Raw genomic sequence first — 26,422 nt, forward strand, 5'->3', positions numbered from 1 at the left:
CAAAAATGCAGAAAAAGAAATTTATCTTTGTTGCTTATAAAAGAACACTGACATTCTCCTTCATTATCTGCCCCCCAAAATTATCCATTCTGGTCAAGTCAGTCAAAATTACCAATCATGCTCCAGAAGCATCCCATATTTGTAATGGAAGCATGGAAAGACTATGGTACTGCAATTCATTGTGTGTTATCTCCCTTGGGCACAGTAGGATCCTCAGTTTGATGGTTTCAGTTCTGGTTGATCATGATTATGTTTCTAGGTTTGTCATCACCTAACCTTCACTCATGGATTACCTCATCACTCACATGACTTCAAGCTATCCTCCTAAATCAACTGACATGCCGTGACATGGCTGCAGTAATACCCATGTAAGAAGCACTACAACCAAATAACTCGCTCATTACATATTTTCCAAATATCAGTTGTATAGAGACTCCAGGAAGATAAGATCCTCGTGTTTCATGCTTGACAAGAGAGCAAGCTTAAGATTTGTTCGTAGTTTAATACCACACACAGCTCTATCATGTCAGTCTGTTAATAATCGTGTCTGGACCAGATAATATAGGGGGCAACAGCATGATCATCAATATTTGAAATCGGGATATGATAAATTGTGTAAACCAAGTCAGCTAGTCTGACCACCTGTTCTTACCACATACACAGAAAGTCTGGACCAGATAATCCAATGATTGATACCATGATCAATCTACATAAACTGGATGTTATGATGTTATGACATGAATAAAGCATGGCAGTAAATCTCACCATGTTAAAGCCAAAAAGGAGCCCAGGATAATTCCTAATTTCAGGACCTGTGGAACCAAATTTTGCTTGAGTTGGTTCCCTCATATATATTCTTTAGGCAACACGATAAATCTGAGCGACATCTGATCATGATTTCATTCCCAAGTCTGCCTGGTCTCAACCAGAGGTTTTACAGGGTGACCTTGAAATATGCACTCACTCAAATCTCTTTAAAACATTCTCATGATAGCCCATAATGCATAATGAGTATATAAGCCGTTGCCCAATGTAGACATTCTTGTTTCACACAGCGACATCTGAGTAAAATCTCTCGTTGAAGTCTATGACAAACAAGTAATGACCTTTCGAGAGAGCATTGTAAGGTCCATCAATAGCTTGGCTCAGTTTTCTTATGAAGAAAAGGATACATGAAATGTCTGAACTTGTGAGAAGGAATGTGATTAAAGATTGTAGTGAAATTGGTTGACATCAGGCATCCAGTATTCTCTGTGACTGCTTCTTACAGACAGAGCTCGCCTCTCTTCCTACGGAAAGAAATGTTTTCAACACACTGCTCCACTCCTATGGAATTCTTTGCTACACCACATAAAACTTTCTGAAAGTATAGATTCTTTCAAGAAAAATCTTAAGACTTTTTTCTTCACTAAAAGTGAAGTGACTCTTCTTTTCTCCATATACTTAAGTTCCCAGCACCATGAGCATGCAGTCGTGGGTGGACACTGGCGCTTTATAAATATCCCTATTATTATTATTCATACATTGTTCACTGGTCGCGAGGGGGCCATGGGCTCATGTACCCCCCTCGAGACCAGTGAACAAGGTATTTATCTTACCGAACACCCAAATTTTAATTTTGAACTGTTTGAAGCACTTCTGTTGAATGCGAGGCGAACCGCCATTTTGCAAACAACACAAGGTAAACAGATTTAGAGTTATCTCCCTTCCATCAATTTCCAATTGCAAAACATCAGTAATTTCTATGCTTCATGCATGATTCAATGGTATTCGAGGCAAAAAAATAGTACCAAGAAGCACCAGAAGAGTTTGGAATTCCCAGCGGTGTACACTGAAAATAATAGAATAGCGCTTAGCCAATCAGAAAACAACATGCATGTGTGAGGTAAGATAATTATAAGCGAAACCTTCCCACAGGCACAGTGTGATGGGTGTTCACTGTTCAATGTAATATCTTCCTTCAGATGCTGGGCTATGAGTGTTCACTGTTCAATGTAACATCTTCCTTCAGATGTTGGGCTATGGGTGTTCGCAGCTCAATGTAATATCTTCCTATAGACCCTGTGCAGTGGGTACAGTACCTTCATTCAGATGCTGGGCTATGGGTGTTCACTGTTCAATGTAATATCTTCCTTCAGATGCTGTGCAATGGGTGTTCATGGATCAATGTAATATCTTCCTTCAGATGCTGTGCAATGGGTGTTCATGGATCAATATAATATCTTCCTTCAGATGCTGGGCAGTGGGTACAGTACCTTCCTTCAGATGCTGGGCTATGGGTGTTCACTGTTCAATGTAATATCTTCCTTCAGATGCTGTGCAATGGGTGTTCATGGATCAATGTAATATCTTCCTTCAGATGCTGGACAGTGGGTATTCACTTTTTTCAGACCCTGTGCAATGGGTACAGTACCTTCCTATAGATGCTCCTATAGATCATCACTCACAGTACAATGGGTGTTCACTTTTCAATGTGATATCTTCCTACAGACCCTGTGCAATGGGTACAGTACCTCCCTATAGATGCTCCTATAGATCATTACTCACAGTACAATGGGTGTTCACTTTTCAATGTGATATCTTCCTACAGACCCTGTGCAATGGGTACAGTACCTCCCTACAGACCCTCTACAAGTCTAAAACCACAGTGCCACAGCCTTTAACAAGAGCTGTCTTCAGTCTTAAACAGCTTCTCATTTCCATATCAGTTAAATGTCAGCCGTACAAGATGCTATCACTGGCAACCAAACATATCCTAATAAATGTCAGATTGCTAATTACATAGACACTATACCATGCCTCATTATATCCACATATACTGTGACAATTTTCAGTGGATTCACTATCCAGTGAATGCTTTACACTTTACAAGGGATTTCATTTTGTCACTTCATTTGTCAATCTTCCCACAAGTTAACATAATTCACACAATGAGTTATATATGTCACTGACCCAAACAACCCAAATATACAGTCATGCCCCATTTATCCGAACCCTAGATATCCGGAAAACTCGCCTTCCGAACAAATATTCCCTGAAACAAATTCACAACGTTGTAAAATTACTCAACTATCTGGAAATCCGGTTTCCGTAATGATACAGTCATTTTCACATACAAAAAACTAACTTACGTGCATTTTTGTCTCATATAATTGGATGTCTGGGCACTTGTATGTTTACACACGCGATTACCGACGGCCTCCTGTGCCGTGACATGAAAGAAGCCGGCAGTCTTGGAAGCGTGAGAAGATTAACTACCTCTGAGTAGCAAGGTGACACTGCGTTAATTTTGAGGGGTGTCAATTTGTGGGTCACTATAATTAATTAATCCAGATGATCAAGCAAGTCTGGACAGCTGTGAGCGAAAAAACAATCGCTAACTGCTCTCGTCATGTGGATATCATCCAATCAAATGAGGACCCACAAGAAGACATGGCCTTGTCAGAATTTCGCTATGTACTACGATCCTGTGCACAAGTTGCAACTGTGACTGTTACTGCTGATGATCTTGTGAATGTCGACAGTGATGAACTGACCGGGTGAAAGTCCTCTCGCTTTTCTATACAGCCAGTGCAAAAAGCTATAACTGATTTCTTCAAGCAAGCATGACGGCATGAACAGGTATGAGACATGTTATGGATGCACTGATATTTGTTTATGTGTACTGTAATCAATAAAGATTATGTCTGATGCCTCCTATGTTTGTTTCTTTGTACGTTTCTTTGTACATATGGCCCATGATTCGGATATCAAAATATTCGCTTATCTAGACAATTTAAATAAAAACACAAGTGTTCGGATAAACGGGGCACAATTGTATTATGACCCCCTTTAGCTTCCAGAAAGTGGTTTCAATACAGCTTCCCAAGTGAAAGCTTTAACTACTTTTCCATGCCATTGCTCACATGAAGAAGAGAAGCATATCTGCTTAATTTGGAAAAAAGAAACAACCTAAAATACCTTGAGCCCTTTTGGCTGGCTACTGGTTTCAATACACACAGAACAAGGATGTTCTGATACAGAGGCGATGCAAGTTCTGAATGACTAGTTCTAGAGACCCTTGGGTTTACTTCCTTATTTCTTAATGATTTCGTTCATGCCTACATTCGGTGAAAATTAGTAATAAACAATGTCCTTGTCCAATAGCTGACAAAATATATTGTCATAATGTTAGGGTATTGGCAAGAAAAGAAGGAAGTCATGTAAACTTGTCATACAAAAATACTGAAAAATACACACACCCCACCGCTACTAGACTCAACACATACCAGACAAGGAGTGAGTGAGTTTAGTTTTACACCACGCCCAGCAACATTCCAGCTACATGAAAGCATTCTGTAAATAATCAACTCTGGACCAGACAATCTAGTGCTTGACATCCTTAGTATTGATCTATATCGTTGAGATATGATGATACGTGTCAATCAAGTCAGCGAGTTTGACCAACTGATCATGTGACTACAGTTCTGACTACAAGCACGCATTACTGAAGATCAATTCTAACCTGGATCTTCAATGGTCAAACAAAAAAGGTCTTCTGATATCCAGATAGTAATGATTCAGTGGAAGCAGACATGGATGTTTACATGTCAAGATATGTATCATATAGCATACTCCTCAGGGAGATGAAACTGAGATTGGGTCCAATGACATGTGGTCAGTTATTGATTATTGTTTACTGGAGGAAAGATATTAATGGACCGAATGCTTTCCCACATCACAACATTGGACATTTAACATTGTGGGAGACACAACGGTATTTGTGCTAACGAGGGTTTATGGTTAGCTTGAACCAGGATTCAAACCTATGATTAACATAACTAGACAGAAAAGGAAACACAACTCTGCACAGTGAGTGAGTTTAGTTTTATGCCACATTTAGCAATATTCCAGCAATGTGGGGGGGATGCCAGATATGGGCTTCACATATTGAACCCTTGAGTGGAATCAAACCCAGGTGTTTGGTGTGATGAGTGAATGCTTTAACAACTGGGCTACCCCACCACCCCAACCAAGTTTTCAGTTAGTTGCATACAGAAAAACATTGTCTTTAGTTTTATGCCACTTTTAGCAATATTCCAGCATGAGACACCCGAAAGGGGCATCATAAATATTATCGATAAGGGAAATCGAACCCTCCTCTTCATATAAAAACAAGGGTGGGGAAGAAGTAACCTTGCTAGGCCAGAATGTCCCCCTTTTTCATAAAAAACAGAATAAAATATGGGGGGTGGGGAACTTTAGACTAGCCCAAACTTTCCCTGGGGTAAGAATATCCTGGGATAAAACTTCCCCTGAGAAAGTTTGGCCTTGGCCAGATTTCCACCGTGGAAAGTTTAGACTGTGGAAGAAATGGCCCGGTACACAGAGTCTTTTGCCATTAGGCTACCCCACTGTCCCATGGCATCTTTGAATATTCCTGTGTAATAATATTGTTAATACAAAACCAGTTTTAGTGTTATCAGCTATAAAGTCTGAACTCAAAATTTCCTGACTTCAAATAAATTATTTACAAGAAGACAAAAGAAGCTTTATATTTTCTCCACCATATTTTTCTATGACTGGTTCCCAGAACATCATCAGGGATGGCAGGATAGCCAAGTGATTAAAGAGCTCAAACATCAACTACACACACAATTGGGCTTCCACAATTTATGCTCATAAGAGGAAACCTGATTTTATTCCACTGAATATCTGAATACTACTGACTTGTTATTCATTACCCACTATTCATGATGTGTATCATCTAGAAAAGTGTTGGATATTGGATTTACAAGACTGATAAATTCCAAAATATGAAGTCAAAGAGGAAACAGATGAAGAAGAGAAATGAAAGGAAAATGTGACAATGCATATTTATTCCATTCCTTTGGAAATCTTTCATCTGTATGGATATGAACTGGCATTGGCTAGTGGTATGCTCACAAAATGGACTATCCAGTACTTTTTTTGAATGCTATATATCATATTCGCTCAGAGTGGATTTGTTTCAATGCCAGTTTCACATCACTGGTTTAGTATCAAGTTCATGCCTGCATATATCAAGGTATTGTATGCTGCATAGCATCACAAAATACACCCTCCTTTAGGCATAACTTATTCTGGCTACATACATCATGGTCTATTTCAATAGCCCCCATGACATCTATCAACCGAGGGTAGGTTAAATCCTAAGTGTTCACGTTCACTGCACAGTCCAAGGTTCCTTTAAAATGCTAATCTCACATTAGCTTCACCGATATACCTTCTCATTGGTCCATGGGTGTACTCTATCAACAAGGAAGTTAGACTTTCCAAGTACTTTGAATAGATTCTTTCAATGAAAAAGCATTCAAATGTTCACTTCGTTGTGTTGATCGAAGAAAACAAAGTGGGAGCCGTAACAGGCAATGGAAACATCACTCAACCCCGTTCTTTTACTTGTCAATACAGTTCTTGTCTTCGGAGGAAAGGGTGTGAAAATTCACAAAATATCGATGTTCCTGACTTCATGTCAAGTTCATTCAACTGTTTGCTCCAAGACAGTTTTCCAAAACCAATTTTATCATTAGTATATATGACATGTAATATACAAGAAATTGACAACCCTTGTCAATTTCAACTGATGAAATATACATTTACCATGTAAAGGTCACTTAACAAAGGGCTCCTTATTGTCAACTTTCTGTGATGACATTTCTTCAAACATAAAGGTCAGTAAGGCTATGATGAATTAATTATTAGACTTTCCTGACAACTCTCTTCAATACAGCTGTCTCATCATGAGACACCGTGCTATTTCACTGTATGAGTACGGACATACAAATTTGCAATATGGGTCTGTTTTCTAAGCAAGCGAAGGTATACTATACACCTAGTTATGAATTGTAGAACATACCTCAAGTCTGAGATGAAGTAAGTTTTTCACCATAATTGTTCCCAAAAGTGAAATATATTTCTAAATAAGGCCAATTTATTTCTTGTATTACGGATCAACTTGCTGCATTTTTTGCTAAATAAGTATAAAAATAAAATCAATTTTCCCCACTCAACCCCACAATTAATAAAATCCCAATGTTCATGTGATATAAGTGAAACATTCTTGAAATCAGTGTGGAACCAAAACTCACTCTTAATTGAAGTTGATATAAGCAAAACAAAGGAAACGAAATAACATGGAAATTCATGGGGTTTTGCTATGACTGGTGATTCCATCACACACCCCACTACCCCCTCCCCCTATCAATGTTTTCCTTATCTAGAACATTAAACACACATATCCGCGAAAACCCATACAAGACATTAATTACCTGGCTTGTCTAGAATACTACATTGAAAACTAAGAAAGTAAATCTCTTGTCTCCCATTTATTAGATAGTTAATTTAAAAACTGTTTGTCGGTTATGTTTATTCCGACTACCTGTGAGTTTAATAAGGTCCTAACACACGCCTCATACCTTCAGCATGACAGGTGCTATGGCAGTGCCAGCGGGATTCACCCATGAGGAAAATGTCAGTGATAACAATCACCTAACATTTTCTAAGGTAACCTGCCACTGTATGATGAAAATGTAGACTAACACTTAATCCCTTAATATATATAATTTTGATAGTAGCAAATAAAACCATTTAAATTGAAAAGGAGCTGGGAGAACCTGGGATATCTAGACTTGCTTTATTTAGGGCTCTAGCACTGCAGGGTGGGCTGGACATTAATGAAAATGTGGTTCAGGGAATTACTGAAAGGGTAACTCCAATGGCATAAAAACCAACTCACTCACAAAATTCAGTCTGAAAACTGATTCAGGTAGAAAATAAATACTGACAAAAAGTCAAGAAATATCTTTACCAACCTGAGATTGTTTTCCAAACACTGATGCTGACTGCAAGGCTTTGGATTTCTTCTTTGTACGTCTTACTTCATCCAATTCATACCTGAATCATGATTTGAAAGTTTACCCACACGTTCAGAGTTTGGTAATACGAGATTCACACACCCTCAGAAACCATCACTTAAGTCCACCTTTACTAATCAAACACACTCACATGTAATGAATATCCATGTTGTCATGGAGAGCATGTCTCTCCTACTAAACCTCAACCTCATAAATATCTGTCATTTATACTACTGCAGTTTTACTTTCAACCAACTATGTATGCTTAAATGTTTGAAACCCAAGCTGGTATGAGTAACACTGTGATATTGCTTTCTTGAAATGACATCGTGCCTGACCTCTTTCCAGGTATCTGTACAGCTTGACAGCTGCTGACATGACATGACTCGCCAGATACACAATTGACAGTGTATGTTAACAATTCCAACTAACATGTTGCTTGATAGAGGCATGAATTTCAGAAGCAGTGTACATTACCTTGTGTGTTTGTAGGAGGTGTGGAGTTGGACTGGGAAGATCTGACACGATAGGTTCATGTCAGTCTACCCGGATATACGCCCCAGTGGCTATTTACAACTGACTGACTGTAACTGACGCCATGGCTCTCCAACCAGGAAGTAAATGTCATGTGCCATTGTATATATAGACTTGATTCAGTGTCACCAGTGTGATGTTGATGGTTCTGGGAGTGAGGGGGTAATGGGTGAGATAGGGGGTAGTGGGAGTAAGGGGGTAGTGGGTGAGATAGGGGTGATGGGTAGATTTGGAGTGAGATAGGGATGCTGGGTACTGTTAAGGATAAGTGTTGGGGTGTAGATTGAATGTGTGATTTGGTTCTGGTTGGTTAGGGTGCAGAGTTGGTAGATGTGCGGTGGGGTAGTGGGGTCATTGATTTGGGTGGCAGATCTAAAATTGGGTAGTGCTTGTAGATTTGGCATGAGGATGTGTAGAATAATGTTTATTCTCTGAATATATATAATTTTGGATAGTAATAAATAATCCTATTTAAACTGCAGTGGAGTCGATCAGATATTCAAACCTTGGGAAATCAAGACTTGCTTCATTTATGGTTTAGCATTGCAGGGAGGGCTAGGCAGTTTGGAAAATAATGTGGTTCAGGAACTGTGAGACAGATTAGTAGATGTGGCATGAAGTTGAAAGAGTCACTGATTTGGGTGGTAGATTTACGGCAGGGTAGTTGAGGTAACTGATTAGGTAGTTTGATCTGGGTCAAGGTGGTAAGTCAGTGATAAGGGTGGTAGATTTAGGGCAGGGTAGTTGGGGTAATTGATTAGGTAGTTTGATCTGGGTCAAGGTGGTAAGTCAGTGATAACGGAGGTAGATTTAGGACAGGGTAGTTGGGATAATTGATTCGGTAGTTTGATCTGGGTCAAGGTGGTAAGTCAGTGATAAGGGTGGTAGATTTAGGGCAGGGTAGTTGGGGTAATTGATTAGGTAGTTTGATCTGGGTCAAGGTGGTAAGTCAGTGATAACGGAGGTAGATTTAGGGCAGGGTAGTTGGGGTAACTGATTAGGTAGTTTGATCTGGGTCAAGGTGGTAAGTCAGTGATAAGGGTGGTAGATTTAGGGCAGGGTAGTTGGGGTAATTGATTAGGTAGTTTGATCTGGGTCAAGGTGGTAAGTCAGTGATAACGGAGGTAGATTTAGGACAGGGTAGTTGGGATAATTGATTCGGTAGTTTGATCTGGGTCAAGGTGGTGAGTTATTGATAAGGGTGGTAGATTTAGTGCAGGGTAGGTGGGGTAATTGATTAAGTAGTTTGATCTGGGTCAAGGTGGTAAGTCAGTGATAAGGGTGGTAGATTTAGGGCAGGGTAGTTGGGGTAATTGATTAGGTAGTTTGATCTGGGTCAAGGTGGTAAGTCAGTGATAACGGAGGTAGATTTAGGACAGGGTAGTTGGGATAATTGATTCGGTAGTTTGATCTGGGTCAAGGTGGTGAGTTATTGATAAGGGTGGTAGATTTAGGGCAGGGTAGGTGGGGTAATTGATTAAGTAGTTTGATCTGGGTCAAGGTGGTAAGTCAGTGATAAGGGTGGTAGATTATGGCACAATAGATAGGGTAACTGATTAGGGTGTCTGACAATGATCTTGGTGGTAAGACACTGATTAGGGTGGTAGATCTAGAAAGCATGAGGTGATTGCTGAAGGGATAAAGGAGCATCTGTATGATCATAAAGTCAGCATAGTGTGTTGGTGGCGGGGTGTGTGTCTACCCCAAACTAGCTACCAAGATTCAGAAAGGATGGCAAGTAAGACAAGCATGACAATTTGTATGATTCAAAGACTCACAGCTTAATTAAATTATATGACCAATCTAGATTTGATCAGCACTTCCTAAAACCTGTCCAGGGAGATCTAACCTTTTATGACGTGGAACATGATTATGATCAAACGATGCTGATAACATGCTCCATGTCCATATCTGGTCAAGCAGTGCATATACTCATCAAGTTTCTTAACCTCCACATTGACCAATCAGACGAACTGACCAGCTGATCACCATTCTTTTCCAGTGGACGCATGACAAATACGAAAGTGATGCATCATCAGAAAACTGTATCACCATCAGAATAATACTTCCCTGATACTCTGTCTATATTAACTGCTTGTATTGAGCTACCACTAACAACCCTTGCAGTCTCATGAGTGAAGTACGTTTTATTGTGATTGGTGACTAATCAAGTAATCAACACTCCAATCATATTATAAGCGGTGAGCAACTGACAGGCATGTAATGTGTGCACTGAATAGGCTTGAACTGAAGGAAGCTAGACAACAGCAGTTGTACACATGGTCTGTCCACGAGGACTTAGATATATCACAGTTAGTGCTCAGTACAAAATGACTTTTTATCAGGCTTGGCATCACTGTTGTTTAAATTTATTACTTCAAGTAAATCACCCTCATCCTAGTGCTATACAATGGCAGTTTATCTAAATCCATCATTTGTGAGTGTGTGAGCTTCATATCCCTTTTAGCACTATTCCAGCAATATCTGCTGGCGACATGACAAATGAGCTTCACACATTATAGCCATGTGGAGAATCTAACCCAGGAATTCAGCGTGATGTGTGAGTGAACGCTTTGACCACTAAGCTACCCACCTCACCTATCCTTTAAGATTAGATGAGATAAGATAAGTCTTTATAGTCAAAATAGAAATTTACAATGTATTTCACAATTTCTATTCTCCATTCATGAAAAATTATACAAATACATCTAAAATAACAAAATCAGCGTATAACTAGTGCATAAAATCATACAGTGATACACAGGATACATTAGCCTAGTAGCATTTTTCCACACAATATATTTTAAAGGGACACAATCCCATTTTTAGTTCATTTCTCATATATATACTTGAATGTACAAACAAAAGGAGGGCACTGTTTGTTTTTAATGTTGGCACGCAAAGTCTAGTCTGCTTGAAGGGAGAATGGAATATTCCAAAAACAGAGCATGAGTGCAGTCGCTGAAATTTGGGTTTTTTTAAATTTTTGTTTTTAATAATCTGCTGATACTTTCTAAAGGTCATCCAATTATTTTGGAGGAAGTATTGAGAATGTTAAGAACTCTGACACACAAACTAGTATAAAGCATAGGTCTTTATTACAGCTGGTGTCTTACTTTCACTGTGAAAGAGGAAAGGGATGTTTTCTTTGTTATATTTCTTATGATATATTCCAGCCACATGGCAGCTATCTGTGGGCCAGATAATCCAGTGATCAACAGAAGGAGCATCAATCATCGCAGTCAAGATATGATGACGTGTCAACCAAGTCATCGTAACAGACCACCTGATCTTACGATAAGTATTAATTGCTAAAGACTATTTCAGTGACTTCAATCATCAAAACTTGACCACCCAATCCACAATGTCCTACAACAAACAGAGGTTACTGGAGACCGATTATATGTCTCTAACCACCTTGCTCCTTATACTCTAACTCACAGTTTTTCTTCTTTCTTTAGGTTTGATCTACCAACAAGGTTACTACAGGCCAAAACTGAAATTATACAACATCTCCCTGTGGGTTGTATACGTATAGATATTCATGAGAAACATCAATGCAGAATGCCTACTCACACATTCAATCGTTGCCATTCCTCAATGCATGCACATTCTTCATTCACACAGTTTGTCATAAAGATTTTCATATTCACCACAGCATTACAAATCACTAGGGGTGAAGCGGTCCAACATGTTGTTAGAGATCACCTTATAAATAATGTAAAGAGCTACTGTTTGTCACTGTCTGCATGAAGACATGTAACCTCTTTGTAATTTCACTGGCCAGTGAAATTTCACTGTGTGAAACTCTACCTCAACATTGTGTGAAAAGTAACCTCAATACTGTGTGAAACTCAACCTTCACACTGTGTGAAACTCATAAGTATTGTGTAAAACCTCAATATGGTGTGAAACTCTACCTCAACATTGTGTGAAGCTCATAAGTATTTGGTGAAACTCAACCTCAATATTGTGTGAAACTCATAAGTATTAGGTGAAACCCAACCTCAATATTGTGTGAAGCTCATAAGTATTTGGTGAAACTCAACCTCAATATTGTGTGAAACTCATAGGTATTACGTGAAGCTCAACCTCAATATTGTGTGAAACTCGTAAGTATTAGGTGAAACTCAACCTCAATATTGTGTGAAACTCATAAGTATTAGGTGAAACCCAACCTCAATATTGTGTGAAGCTCATAAGTATTTGGTGAAACTCAACCTCAATATTGTGTGAAACTCATAGGTATTACGTGAAGCTCAACCTCAATATTGTGTGAAACTCGTAAGTATTAGGTGAAACTCAACCTCAATATTGTGTGAAACTCAAAAGTATTAGGTGAAACTCAACCTCAACATTGTGTGAAACTCATCACCAATATTGTGTGCAACCTAAGACCAACCATCCTCATCACTCCAGAGTATACATTCTGCATAAGTTCTGGATGCATCTATGGCTTGGCCCGAAAATTTTGTTACCTCCTTTTACTGGCTCAGCATTCTCACAGTAGCCAATCAGCTAAGCTGCTGTTACAACTGAACTTGCCAGTGTCAACAAACATAGCAAAGGTTTGTTCGCAGTGCAGCTCACATTTTGGGGAAATCATACAGACACACTGATAGGTCAGAAAATCCATGCAAGAACTTCTGCCTCTTTCAGAGAACCTGTGCATGGTTCATGTTGCCAAGTTTAATCAGTTAGATAATTTAGAAAACCAAAGTGAGTTGTGATTGGTTTGCTAAACTTCCCAGCATAAACACCTGATTGGATAAAAAGTCAGCCAAGGGAAGTAATAAATTTATCAGGCTAGCTACATCCTGGAGATATCGAGGATATGCCTCTCAACATATGTCTTCATAATATCACTGGTACGAAACTCAACCTAAATATTGTAGCAAATTCAAGATATCTGTATGAAATTCATCTGAATATCTAACACTAAATGAGAAATATCTACTATGGTAGTTTGCCTAGCTGTATACAATACAGCTCTATAAGAAAGCCAATCAAAATGAATACCCTCATTGTCCCATTGAATGTTTGAGCATTTATTTTCAAAGGGTTATATCTAAAGAGAGTGATGTACCTTAGCATAGATGTTCCACATGACAACACTTCCAAGACATGGCCTGAATAGCATACTTTACTGGGGTAGAGAGAACGGAATTCTCAGTTCAATTTACAAAAACTCCTAAAAGAAAATGCAGTTTCATCAATGATAAGAGTCACGTTGCAGTGTTTCTTACAAATATGACTCTAATACCAAAGGCACACATTTGGCATTATAACAGTATCTCTAAACAAACTTGTACATTACTAATGACACATGTCCTGCTTGAGTGAAACTGACAGGTACGTATACTTCATCTGTCATTCATTTCATCTACAGTGTTCCTGAATTTGGGCAGCTGGATCCATGGCTGCAGATATAACGATTTATGAAACCTGATGAAGCACTCATGAACTGCCTAGACAAGGGTAATACCAAAGTAATGAAGATGGCCTTGCATGTTAATTTCATGTACATTTCATAAATTGTGTCAACACTGACTGACAGGCAGAGCAGGAAGTCATTCATATTTCACAGACTTTTGTTTGGAAATACATTTGAGAGAGTGAGTTTAGTTCAGATTTATACCACACTCAGCAATATTCCTGCTTTATCGTGGTGTTCTGTAAATACATGTATGTAATTGATTCTGGACCAGACAATCCAGTGATCAGCAGGAATACATTTGACAGTGAGGTGGGTTAATATGATTTGAACATTGTTTTAGTGACATAATTGCATATCAATTTACAGTTTAGATTTCGAAATCCACATTTTTAAAATTAAGCTGATGAAATTGATGTAGATCAATGATGATTATAACTTTTTGAGAAAAACATGAACATGATTGTAATGACTGACAGTAGACCATATATCGCTAAGACTGGGATTCAAACCCATGACCACCAGATCCTGATACAGGAAAGGGGGGTAACTTTGCAACTCATAGCACTGACACTCTTATGCCTCTCAAAGCTATAAAACAAATCAGAATGTAAAATCATTTTCAGCATATTGTTAAACATGCATACATTAAAATTATTTTAATCCATACAGAAACAATAATAATCATGTTCATTGGTTCACATTCATTTCAGAGTCAAAAATCAATTAAATTGTTTCGATTAACATATCACAACATAAAGTTGAAATCGTTAATACTAGTTCTTTGCAAAATAATATGCAAACAAGTTCCATAGATACAGCATGATCTCATTAATAATTCAATTCATACACAACATCTATTTAAATAGATCACAGAAAATCATTCGCAATGCCAATTTTCTTGGTTCTAAAAAAATACTTCAGCAATTAAATCAATACATCATCATTTGCAAGTCAAAGAATACTGGGATTATTCAAGCCACATGAATAATATTTCCTATACTTTTGTTTACATTTTCCATCTGGGAGGATTTCTCATCAGATGACAGCCATACACATGATGAAACAGAAGAGAAACTGCATACATATTTCCTGCAGACATCAGTTGAAGCCAGAGTGGTGAGGTAGCCAAGTGGTTAAGGTGTTTGACCATCACACCAAAGACCCGGTTCGATTCCCCATATGAGCAAAATGTGTGAATACCATTTCTGGTGTACTCTGCCATGATATTGCTGAAATGTTGCTAAATGCGCATAAAACTGAACTCAAATGAAACCTTAAAAATCTGTGGGTTAAGAAACTCAGGGCTAATTTTCCAATACATTTTCCATTTACATTCCATACAGCCATAGAAAGAATAATGCAAAACTAAAACTCTATTATGTAGTCATATCCTTGGAGGGTTCTCATGAAATTGCTGCGTCTCGCTCCCATTGCACATGGTCACTTTCGCTGTAACAAGCAATTGACCACTACAAGTTAATACTGAGTAGATTGGTGCTAGTAATTTGCTACGATCGATCTAAACATTCTGTGTGTTAACTCAAGTTGTCAGTGAGCAGCAAAGTTTGCTGGAGAGAGGTGTTGGGAGTAGCCTAGTGGTTAAAGTGTTAACTCTTCACACTGAAGACTGGGGCTCGATTTCCCATATGGGTACAATGCATAAAGTCCGCTTCTGGTGTCCCCCTCTGTGACATTGCTGGAGTAATGCTAAAAGCGGCAAAAAACAAAACTCTCACTCACTCTCTCACTCAAAGGACTCATTTTAGTCTCCACAAAGTATTGAGATGTCATTTATGTGACTCTGACAGTAAAACTAAATCACTGACTATTTGTTACTTACAAAGTTTATATCTCAAGTTTCTAAAAAGTTGAAACTTCACTGAATAATAAAACAAAAACTCAATAAATTCTCTTTCCGCTAATTGGCAATTACGTTTCAAACTTTGGCATCTTATGGTAAATATTTTCAAATTCATAAGTGATTAAAATGCAAAGACCAAAAAGGAATATAATTTGGTAAAGATTACTAACACAATCCACGATGTCTTGTTTGAGCATTCCTAAATGCATCTGGGTACAGGTGTTCTGTTACAAATGTCAGATATATCTCAACATTTGTCAGAAATATCTTTGAATTACCTTCTCAGATCGTCAACAGCATAATCAATAAACAGCACACACTCCCAATGACCAGCATGGATTAAATGAGTCTTCTAGTGTTCAAAATTTTTATTATAACTTGATGCAACTTAATGACGCTGCTGCTCCTCAAGTAATTTAATAATAGAAAGTAACATTGTTGACTGTCCAATCAAAAGAGCTCTGTGATTGTCACCATCCAGTGACATCGATGTTCACTACTCAGTATTTCATATGAAAGTCCAACTCACATAGACAGAGGATAATTATAACTATGGCAACAGAATTAACAAGGATAAAAAGACCTTTCTCTATAATACTGTCTCAAACTTTAAACAATTTTTTTTAAGCATGGTCCAATCTGCCAACATACTTATAACCGACTAAAAACAAATCAACCCCAATGCCTAAGAATTCCCGAACCTCTCAACAAGTCTTCACATTTGATAAAGAAATTATTCACTGTAAAATCAGGAAAGAATATAGATTATCATTTCAAATTTCACTTTTTGATGCTATTGCAAAAAATATATTTCCAGAAAAATGTGTCCAGTTAAAAAATACGAAATCTAAAATATCGTCATGTTCAAACATTAGAAATGTAGGTCACTACTATCTTCATTCTAACCCTTTCCATTCAGTATAATCCCCTGAACTCAAGGCATTGTTTTTCAAGGAGTATATACCTTATGTGTACAGACAAATTTAACCCTGTCTGACTGCACAATGTCTTTACCACACTACCGGAACCTGTTCTACAAGTGAAGGTGTTAATTGGACCAAATGACCTCCACTAGTGACCAACCCCACCTGTGCTTACTTTGTTTTGTAAGTAAACGTTATCTGCACGATTTAAACCCGAACTGACCCTACCTTCACATACACGTGTCAGACAATGGAATACTGAAATTTACACATTTAAAAGAGAACAGTCCACAAATATTTCAATAAAATGAATGGAAATATTGAATGTAATAAATAGGATCAAAATAGATTACAAATATGTGTCGAGATATGCAATTAATACTTTTATAATCAGAAAAAAGACTTCTTTGTTTTAAGAATGGTGACATTTTGTTACTGGTTCTTACACTATTTTCAGGTATGTGTAAGTTTACTGTTTACGATCATCTATGAAATTGTGTCATCTCAATACCAGCAAACTTCTAGAATGCAACCCCAACAAATCTTTTATAATCAGTGTGTTGACAGGATTAAGTTGGGCTATTCAGTCTGGATTTGTTGATAAAGGTGATACATGATTCCCAGAGTTCCACAATCAGGGGGATAATCAAAACTCATTGGATTTGGGGATTATGCACAAGCATCTCCGTATTTGTTAGTAAAAAAGTGGACATTTATACACACTTTTGTAAAGATGACATATTAAACACATGTTAACACCATTTAACAAAGAAAAATTTCTGCACTGTAATATACATGTACCACACTGTCAAACACGCATTCTTCTCAAATCAAAAATGATCTTTCAGGACAAAGTGAAACTCTTAAGTACTGTTCACAGGTACACATTACAGTTCTCCAAAGTTACACATTTAAAAGCAATCTTCTCCACAATTTCAGTGTGTAACATCTGAAATGCTAATTACTTTTAAACATGCGTTGCTAATGTTTTTTAATTCTTAAACAGAACCAAAACACAGAATTCAGAGGAACACTTAAATAACTAGTGAAGTTTACTATTTGTTTATAGAGAAGGATCTTATGATGTATGAATCTGTGGAGAGAATGTTTGAGTGTTGTTCTAAATCCCATGCAAAAATATACATTTATTTAGCAAATACCTCAGAGGTGATATATGCATATTATAATACAACTGGCACTATCACCACTATTGTGTGATATTGTCACATAAATGTTTATTGAATAGAAATTCCTGTGGCATATATATGGCCCTTAGACAGACTCACTACATCCTGACTTAATAAAGTGTGGGTGTTCTAACATTTAACTGTGATGTTCCTGTTCTGTACAACCCTCTCAAGTAACAGTCAGTCATGAACAGATCAGTTAACCCTCAGTACATTAAGTTTCTAAATCACTGAATCAAATCATTGCTATGATATAAACTAATCTACTATGCATTACTAAATACAACTCAATGCACTCACCCTGTCTTCTACAATATGAACTGAAACAAGATAGCATCTATCCAGGAAGATTTTAAACGAGTGAGTGAGATGGGTCTTATGCCACTATTAACAATATTCCAGCAACATCACACCGGGGACACTAGAAGTGGCCTTCACACATTGTTCCCACATGGGGTATTAAAAAGAGATACCTTGTATTCAGCAATGAGAGATAAAGCAAAATACAGTGAATGTCACAACATTGTGTACCCTAGGTATAGTTCTTACACATAGCAATATGAAACTAGCTCTTTAAAACTTACTCATGTAGTGTTTCAGGTAAAAGTATGTCCTCCTCCTTGGCCAGTTTAGTCAACACTAAACAATTTAGTCATCAACAAGAGTATTTCCTCAATACCAGTTAGACAACATATAGGTGTTGTTACACACTGTGTGTGTCTGAAGACAATCGACATGGTTCACTTACATTCTGTACGGGCTATAAATAAATATAACATAGCAGCCTGAGGTCGTGGCCTTGGTGCATGGCCAGGTCACGGTTGAGTGAGGTCAAGGAACAAATATTGTGCCTGTCATTCTCAACCTGGGTGTTTGATGGTTGGTGGAGATAAAGTACATCAAAGACATGATGTTTGGGTGAAACTGATGTTGACTTTTGTCACTAAGCAAATACTGATAAGGTTTAATTTTGGCATATAAGTCTTATTGTCAAGCTAGCTGATCAATATGTTTGAGATTTATTTAGTACTTTTTATGCAAATATACTGCCAAGATAAGGGGACAGGGTCAAGGTGACCATATCATCTCAGATACTCTGATAAGAGCAGTCTAAGTAAGCTTAGCCTCAGTATTATTTGTTAAATTGTGCATGCTGAGTCTAGCAAACCCCTAGTGTAGAAGGTCTACCCGTCTCAACTGACTAATCCGGACACACAAAACAATCAGTTTAAGTTGACATTCGCACATACCTTTAGAACTTTTACCTTGAAAAATTGTAAACCAGATCAATTCAGAATGCAGAATCACTTCTGCGTGAGGCACATTGAGCACATCAGAACAGTGAGTAAACAGTCACTGAAAATAGCGTTTTTGTCAATATTCAATGATGTCAGCTTATGGAAATATTAGTGAATGGTAACCTATCAGCAGAAAGGGTATATACTGCAGGTAAAATATCTTTCCTGCAGATTTTCCTTTCTTGAGAGATCAGTGTTACTGTCAGTGACTGGGAAATTAAAATTGTAAATCCCGCTGAACCCTAAACTGTTGTCTGATTGGTTAAATCCATTCAGCCGTCTCCTGTTTGATTGGACAGTCATAGGTCATTCAAAGGTTAGCTGACACAACCTTTTACTACTATTTTGTTACACTCAGTGTGACAAATAACACTGAGCCTAAGTTTAATTGGACTGCTGATAAGAGTTCTCTCCCTTTGGTAAAATAATTGAAATACCACTCAAAGGAGTGTTAAACTCAACTCACTCACTCACCTTTGGGGACTTACATATTTCTAATAATTTTCCAAACAAAAAAAAACAACTTTCTTGGAGGATACAATTCACAAGCTTATGTTTGACATGTAGAAGTTGGTAGGTAATGTAACAACAAATGGAATGACTGATGAAGGGGTCAGAAATGTTGTATTGTAAATATTAAAGAAGTTGTAAATCCATACCATTCATTGTCACATTACAATTCACAAAAAGTTTCTCTTCTTCTTTAGGAATATTTTTGAGCAGAGGGAGATATGTGTCTCAAACCTTAAACATCCTTTATTAAGTCACTTCGTAAAGCAGGAAAACAGGCGTTACAATATAACAGCCAATCCCACGGACTCCCCACAACATGTACATTGTATATAACGGTGTGGATCATAGCTCAGGTTGTCTGACACTGTCTTGCCTGGCCATCACTTAAATATATACAGGCTGCCATGTTATGCCATAGTTACCACATTCTAGACTACAGCTCCTATAAATGGGTTTAATCATAAAGCAAACCATTTACATTCAGGGACTAGTGTTAGTCTTAAGTTAGGCTAGTGTATGGTTTTATTAAATTTCCAACCCCAGCTCCTGAAAAAATATTCTAAGCATTTATTATGATAAATACGGTAGCCATATAACATCAGCTTAACACAGAAGACCCATACTTGCAGTAAAACATCCCAGGATTCTCTGCCATTGACATTCCTGGTACAGGTAAACTTACTGTCTGGGTTATTTAGTCTAATGGATAAAAAAAGTTTTGATGAATCAAACAGGAAGAAAACCATTGAGAACTGGTGATTCATGCCCAAGTAATGATCCATTTGGACCTTGACATCACCCTGAATTAGGAAAATCACTTCATATTCTGTCACAGCTGCAGATGTGTATACACACAATTCTGTCACATTTGTGCAATGTCATAAACTTTACTCGTACACTACTCACCCACTGAGTAAGTAAAGTAAATAATTTAAGATTTTAGTTTATAGTGTCGGAGCAGGCATTGCTCAGTGTAACACACATACTACACTCAGACGATACCAAAGAAAACTTTCCTACTCCGCAGAACTCTGAATAGTCACAATCACTATACACATAATGTCTCGCTACTGAAACAGTAAACACAGTCACTTTAAATCACTAAAACTGGATAAAAAAAAATGAAGAGCCATTTTCCAGCTTGGACAAAAGTTACATTCCATTTCAAAGTATTTCTGTTGTGTTATTTGGCATTTATCATCATGATACATGTCTGCACACTTGTTTAGTTAACTTTCCATTCATATAAAATGATTGACAGTAATCATTTTGACATATTCAACACTTTTCTATATCAAGTGAACTTTTAAAAAAGCATGAACAGTAATACTCATGTCCAGTAGAGGTCAATGTTCACTGACATGAATAAAAATGTTGCAGTTTCACAGTCTTTCTTTGCCTTTGTTTGTGTTTCAGTTGCAAGATAGTATGAATATGCTGCTAGTTCCATGACTAATGTTGATTATTCAATGTTTCGCTGCACAGCAGGAAAGTTTTTCTTGGTGGACCTGAGTGTACCTGCTCTGAAACAACTGATCCTTATTGTATCTCTTAAATGCCATGGGTCAGACACGATTCTCATTTAACAAGTATTGATATTTTAGTCTGGATAATGAAAAACACACAAAAGAATAGTAAGGAAGTGACAGTTTAACATCAAATTTAACTGTGTTACTAATCAGTTTCATATTTAAAACATAATGTTAAAAATTCAGAACTTTTTAAAAAATTCATGCATATTACACAAATGAATAAATACCTTTATTAATAAATTAACCTGTTACCTTGGTTTCGTATGAAAATCAAAAAGGAAATCGATATGGATGTTTGAAAAAACAAATACAGCATATTTTTAATAAATTCAAACATTTAACACAAATTCATACATAGATATTATTATGAACCTGTTACCTTAATTATGTGTGAAAATTAAAAAGGATTTTGTAATGGATATTTGTAAAATACCTGCCATGTTTCTCCTGACATAAATGATCTCACATAAAGTAAACAAGACTTGTAAACAGCTGTCAGTCACACCAAAGCTATGTCAACATGCTTGAATTCCGACATTATGTTTCATCTGCTGTGGGTATTTAGCCCTAATTTCTTTGGCTTCATACAACATTTTCAGAGCATGAAATAACCAGAGCATGTTACAGGCTACCAAATCGTGACACGGTATACTGACCGAACCATATTTTGTTTCACGACCATGTTTTTAATTTCTGAAAAAGAATGGGGTTTTCTATAACAATTGAGAAAAAATATGGTATCTGGATAAAACAACTTGAACCATTTAGGGGTGGTGGGACAGCCTAGTGGTATGTAAATCTCACTCACTCACTCACTCACTCACTCACTCACTCACTGCTCCAGCATTTGCAATGCTTATGATGGTGTGGGTTTTTTTTAGTAATTTTAATAATTACAGGCTTACTGTTATTACAGTATTTGACTTTGAGTACGCACTCACACAAAGGAGACGACATAATCTTCCTGCTCTGCACTAGAAGCATGATCTGCGTCATTGACCCCAACAAAAGACTCACCCTCATGTGTACCTGTATACGTACACCAGTTGTTCAACACTTGATTAGAAGTGGGGTGTGTGCTCATAAATCTGTACACATCTATTTTCCTTGACAGAAATGAGATCACAGAGTTCTATATTACAAACCCTCAAGATCCCGTCATTTACAATCAAGTTTACCTTCTTTTCACCAATTTATGATCATTAATTAAGTAATTACAATCCAATACAATACACAAATTTGTAAGAGTCTGAATGGACTATAGTTTAATCACTGAAATTATAAAAAATTATAAAATTGAATGAAATTGACTGACCCCTGTGAGATGGGAGACACTGTACCTGAATATGGGGTAAATATGTTGTTACAGTTAAAACTTTCCTGTGACAAAAGGTGAAAGAAATCCCCAGAGAACCACTGGCAACTCTAAGATTTTCAATATTTTCATATTCAGCAAAAACAAAGGTAAGATAGAGGCTACTCTAGAGCACTTCCTTAAAGGGCTTCAGCCAAAATACAAAAAGTAGTGAACGTTTATGATACCAGACGTGACCCATAATAATTATCATCCAAAACAACAACGTTGTGACCCAATAATGATTATTACTCCATTAATAATACAATGTACAGAAACTACACAATTTATTTGTTCTATGTTTGGCTTTTGCCTTACAGAATTTGTTTAAAATAGAAACATATTTAATTGAACTAACTCAGACAAGGATGGTGATTAAATCTGGCCTGGTACAATAGCTTCAACTGAACAGGTTTAATGATTCAAACTGCTATATTACTTTGAATCCCTTGACACTTAAAATCTTAATTATTTGTTTTCATTCACAATTTATACCGGGTAAAATATTAATTGAAGCGGTTTGGAAACTTTAGAAAGCTAATATTTCAGATCTTAAACATAAACAAATATTTTTCTTTCTCCAGAAATTGACCAATATAATCGCATGGCAATAAGAACATCTACCCTGAGAGCAGAAGGTCATAGGTTTAATCCCAAGCTGTGTCATACTAAAAGATGTTAGAATATGGTACTTGTTGCTACCAGCCTCACTTGCAGCATTAGTGGGTACAGCAAGTACTGGTCAGCTTGAGGTCAGTATAAAGTGTCTGGGTATGTATTCATGCTTAACTGTGGAATGGTACCTCAGTGAGCTAGCACCATGAAACTGGCATAACTTTAGGCTAATACATGTCATCATGTCAGCAAAATATTCATAAGTACAACTTAAAACCCCATTTCCTCTTACCTCACCTTTCTCCAGAAGCAACAAAATGTTAGTTGATCTAAAAACAAAACACAAAATGTCACATGAAACGTCTATAACCGAAAAGTCAGGACATGCATCAGAATCTGGTATATGTCCCGAAGGTATTTTTGTATACATGGAGCATCTATCATCTAGCTGCCACTTTCGACAGGTATATCTCGTTAAGGACAGGTAAAGAATGTCCACAGTAATCAGTGCGCCTCAGGGGTAACTAATGGAGGAGTCAATTATAACTGTCAAGGGACAAAAGGTAAACAAGATATCAACTTCAAAATATTCACATTTGCTTTCGGGAATTTATGGCTAATTGTTCGCCATGTTGCTGGAATATTGCTATGTGTGGTACAAGGCTATACTCACTAAACTATGGCTGATTGTAGACAAATTTACTAAAACTTTTCTCCATGGCCGATTTTACAGACATTTATTTTTAATCTACGCACTGTTGTTAATAATACAACATAATAGAAGACTTTCAAACACAGATACATTCATTGTAATCATGTAGAGAACAGGATCACATGCAGTAAGATCTCAGTGCTATGATGATCGTAACTTTCATGCATCACAATAGACTCAGCGCAGTTGGGTTAAGACTAGCCTTGCTCCTTGTACTGGGCGCTAAGCCCATGCATGTAAACTAATTCTATCCTTTGATGAATCAAGTCTAGATAAGCGAATGGTATGGCCTAAGGACTCGAGTCAACTATTTATATTTTTTCAGAAATTATCATTTGAGCTATCAATTATTACATTAGGGACTTGTGCAAGTCTAGATTACATCACACTGTATGAGTGGACCTCATCAAAACCACAAGCCACTGACCTTCTAACTGCCTCCAGTCATCTTAGAGACATCCTTCCTTGTGGGCTTCAGGGCAGAGGTCACAGTACCCAACGTTTGTTATACCAAAAGTTCAAGTAGGCATAATGACCTTGCCAACCACTCTGATCACATGGATTCTGGATAGCTCATTCTATCGACCACTAGTTCGTCTGGACCTAATTCCACCCACGTTCAATTTCCCCAAATGGGTACAATGTGTGAAGTTCATTTCTGGTGTTCCCCACCAAGACATTTCTGAAATATTGCTTAAAGCAGTGCAAAACTAAACTCACTCACATTCATGACGATATTGAGCCTTATCATTTAATGCAATTAGTTCAGAAAAGGTTGCATCTAAACTCAGTAGCTAACTAGGACCAGTTTTCAGCAATAAATTTGGCATAGTTCCATTTTCTATCACCATGGCAAGAATGGGAAAGATATTAAGTGCATGAAGAACATGTCCCACGTTTTATCTCCAGTACCGAATCCATGCCATAACACTAAGCTAGCCTGTTCGAGTGAATGACTCAATGCATACCTTCAACAGAGCTCTTGCTATGATGTACGTTGGTTCTCTTAAGTCACAATCCTGCCTGTATCATGTTGAAATGGTCCGTAAACATTTTTTTATTATTATTATCTTAACATATATCTTCTCACATACTTGTTACAATCTAGTCTGCACTTCATGCAAATATTCCATTGCTGTCATAGGGCATTAAAGGGACACTGTACTATGTGGTATAAAGTAGACTAGACTCTGTGTTAATTATAACCATAGAGTGATTTCAAAAGGCATGGAGATTTATAGTAACATGTGACTGGATTTTCATCCGATGGTAGGGAAGAAAAAAGTGCTATTTCAATCAGATTTTGGTCAGTGCAACAGTGAGTGAGTGAAAGGGTTACAGAAGATCAGTTCTAACCCTGATCTTCACAGGTTGGTCAGTTTGTCCCTCCTATCATGAATGCATATGAAGATCTGGATTAGTACTGACCTTCAGTAACCCATGCTTGTCATAAAAGGTGACAAACCAGATCAGGTGGTCAGGTTTGCTGATTTAGTTGACATGTGTCAACTTATCCCTGTTTAGTAGATCGATAGTCATGCTATTGATCACTGGATTATCTGGTCCAGACTCAATTATTTACGGACTGCTACCATATAGCTGGAATATTGCTGAGTGCAGCGTAAAACTAAACTCACTCACCCTGTGATAAAACAAGACTTGGGTTAATTTGGTATGTAATTACAGAAATAGTGCCGACATTTGACAGTCTAGATAAATTCCTGAGTTCATCTTTCTCTGTATCACCATCACTCTTTCACTTACATTATAATGCCGAATAGACCATCCTTGCTGTATTTACTATTTTCACAAACCAAATTGTTAATTTGACTATCTGTCTGGTTCATTTGTTAAATGTAATAAACAAAAAGATGCAGAGTAAAGACTTTCTCTACTAATTGACAGACATAGGGGAAAGTGAATCTAACACACAATGGAGGCTGTTAAGTGAAAATTTACTGAAATCCACGTATTCAAATGGCTCATGATATTGGAATAATATTTCCCACTCACTGACAAAGCTTTGATGACTAATTTGTAGATGAGATAAACAACGACTGTATCTTTCACATGCTCAGTTTTTTAAAGCCTGTAAATGTCAGATAAAACATGATAACACCATCACCATTCATACACAATCACATGATCACGAAAGAGTCTAAACATTACCAATATCATGAGGTCAACTCAACCAGTAAATAAAACTATCATTTTGGAAAATAGGAAATAGAAAATAGATCATGGTTATACAATAGTACATTACTTCATGACTTCATTTTAGCATAAACAGGAACAAATACTATACTCTAGGTAATACGGAAGTTGAGTTGATGACCCCTCTATGCTCCATTTATTGTGTACCTGCTGCGCATCACTATCAAAATGGAAGAAGGAAGAAGCACTCCTTAGCAACTCCCCTTAGCAGCAGTCAAGATGTCTCGTGATAATGTACACTTAGGCTTTGTCTCTAATCATACATAATTTTTACAGAACCTTATAATTCATTTAAATTTGAAGAGCCACTGCATAGAGAAAGTAAAGAAAATCTAGACTTGTTCATTTAGAATGACTGAGTTTATTTT

At 37.2% G+C, this 26,422-nt stretch overlaps 1 protein-coding gene across 3 annotated transcripts in view; it reads right to left on the reverse strand.

Moving 5' to 3' along the window:
- Positions 1-26,422, reverse strand: part of LOC137295869 (protein kinase C delta type-like) — a 114,157-nt gene that overhangs the window by 85,627 nt on the left and 2,108 nt on the right. The window contains exons 1-2 of one of the 3 annotated variants that reach the window (XM_067827427.1): positions 8,352-8,430; positions 7,833-7,914 (exon numbers count right to left, since the gene is read on the reverse strand). The exons of 1 other annotated variant lie outside the window; for it this stretch is intronic. The gene's annotated coding sequence lies outside the window, so the exon portion shown is untranslated. Of the gene's footprint in view, positions 1-7,832; positions 7,915-8,351; positions 8,431-26,422 lie in introns of those variants that run through there. One more of the 3 variants, XM_067827429.1, reaches the window with a different exon arrangement.

The sequence above is a fragment of the Haliotis asinina genome, chromosome 9 (assembly GCF_037392515.1).
Source record: "Haliotis asinina isolate JCU_RB_2024 chromosome 9, JCU_Hal_asi_v2, whole genome shotgun sequence".
Taxonomy (NCBI): domain Eukaryota; kingdom Metazoa; phylum Mollusca; class Gastropoda; order Lepetellida; family Haliotidae; genus Haliotis; species Haliotis asinina.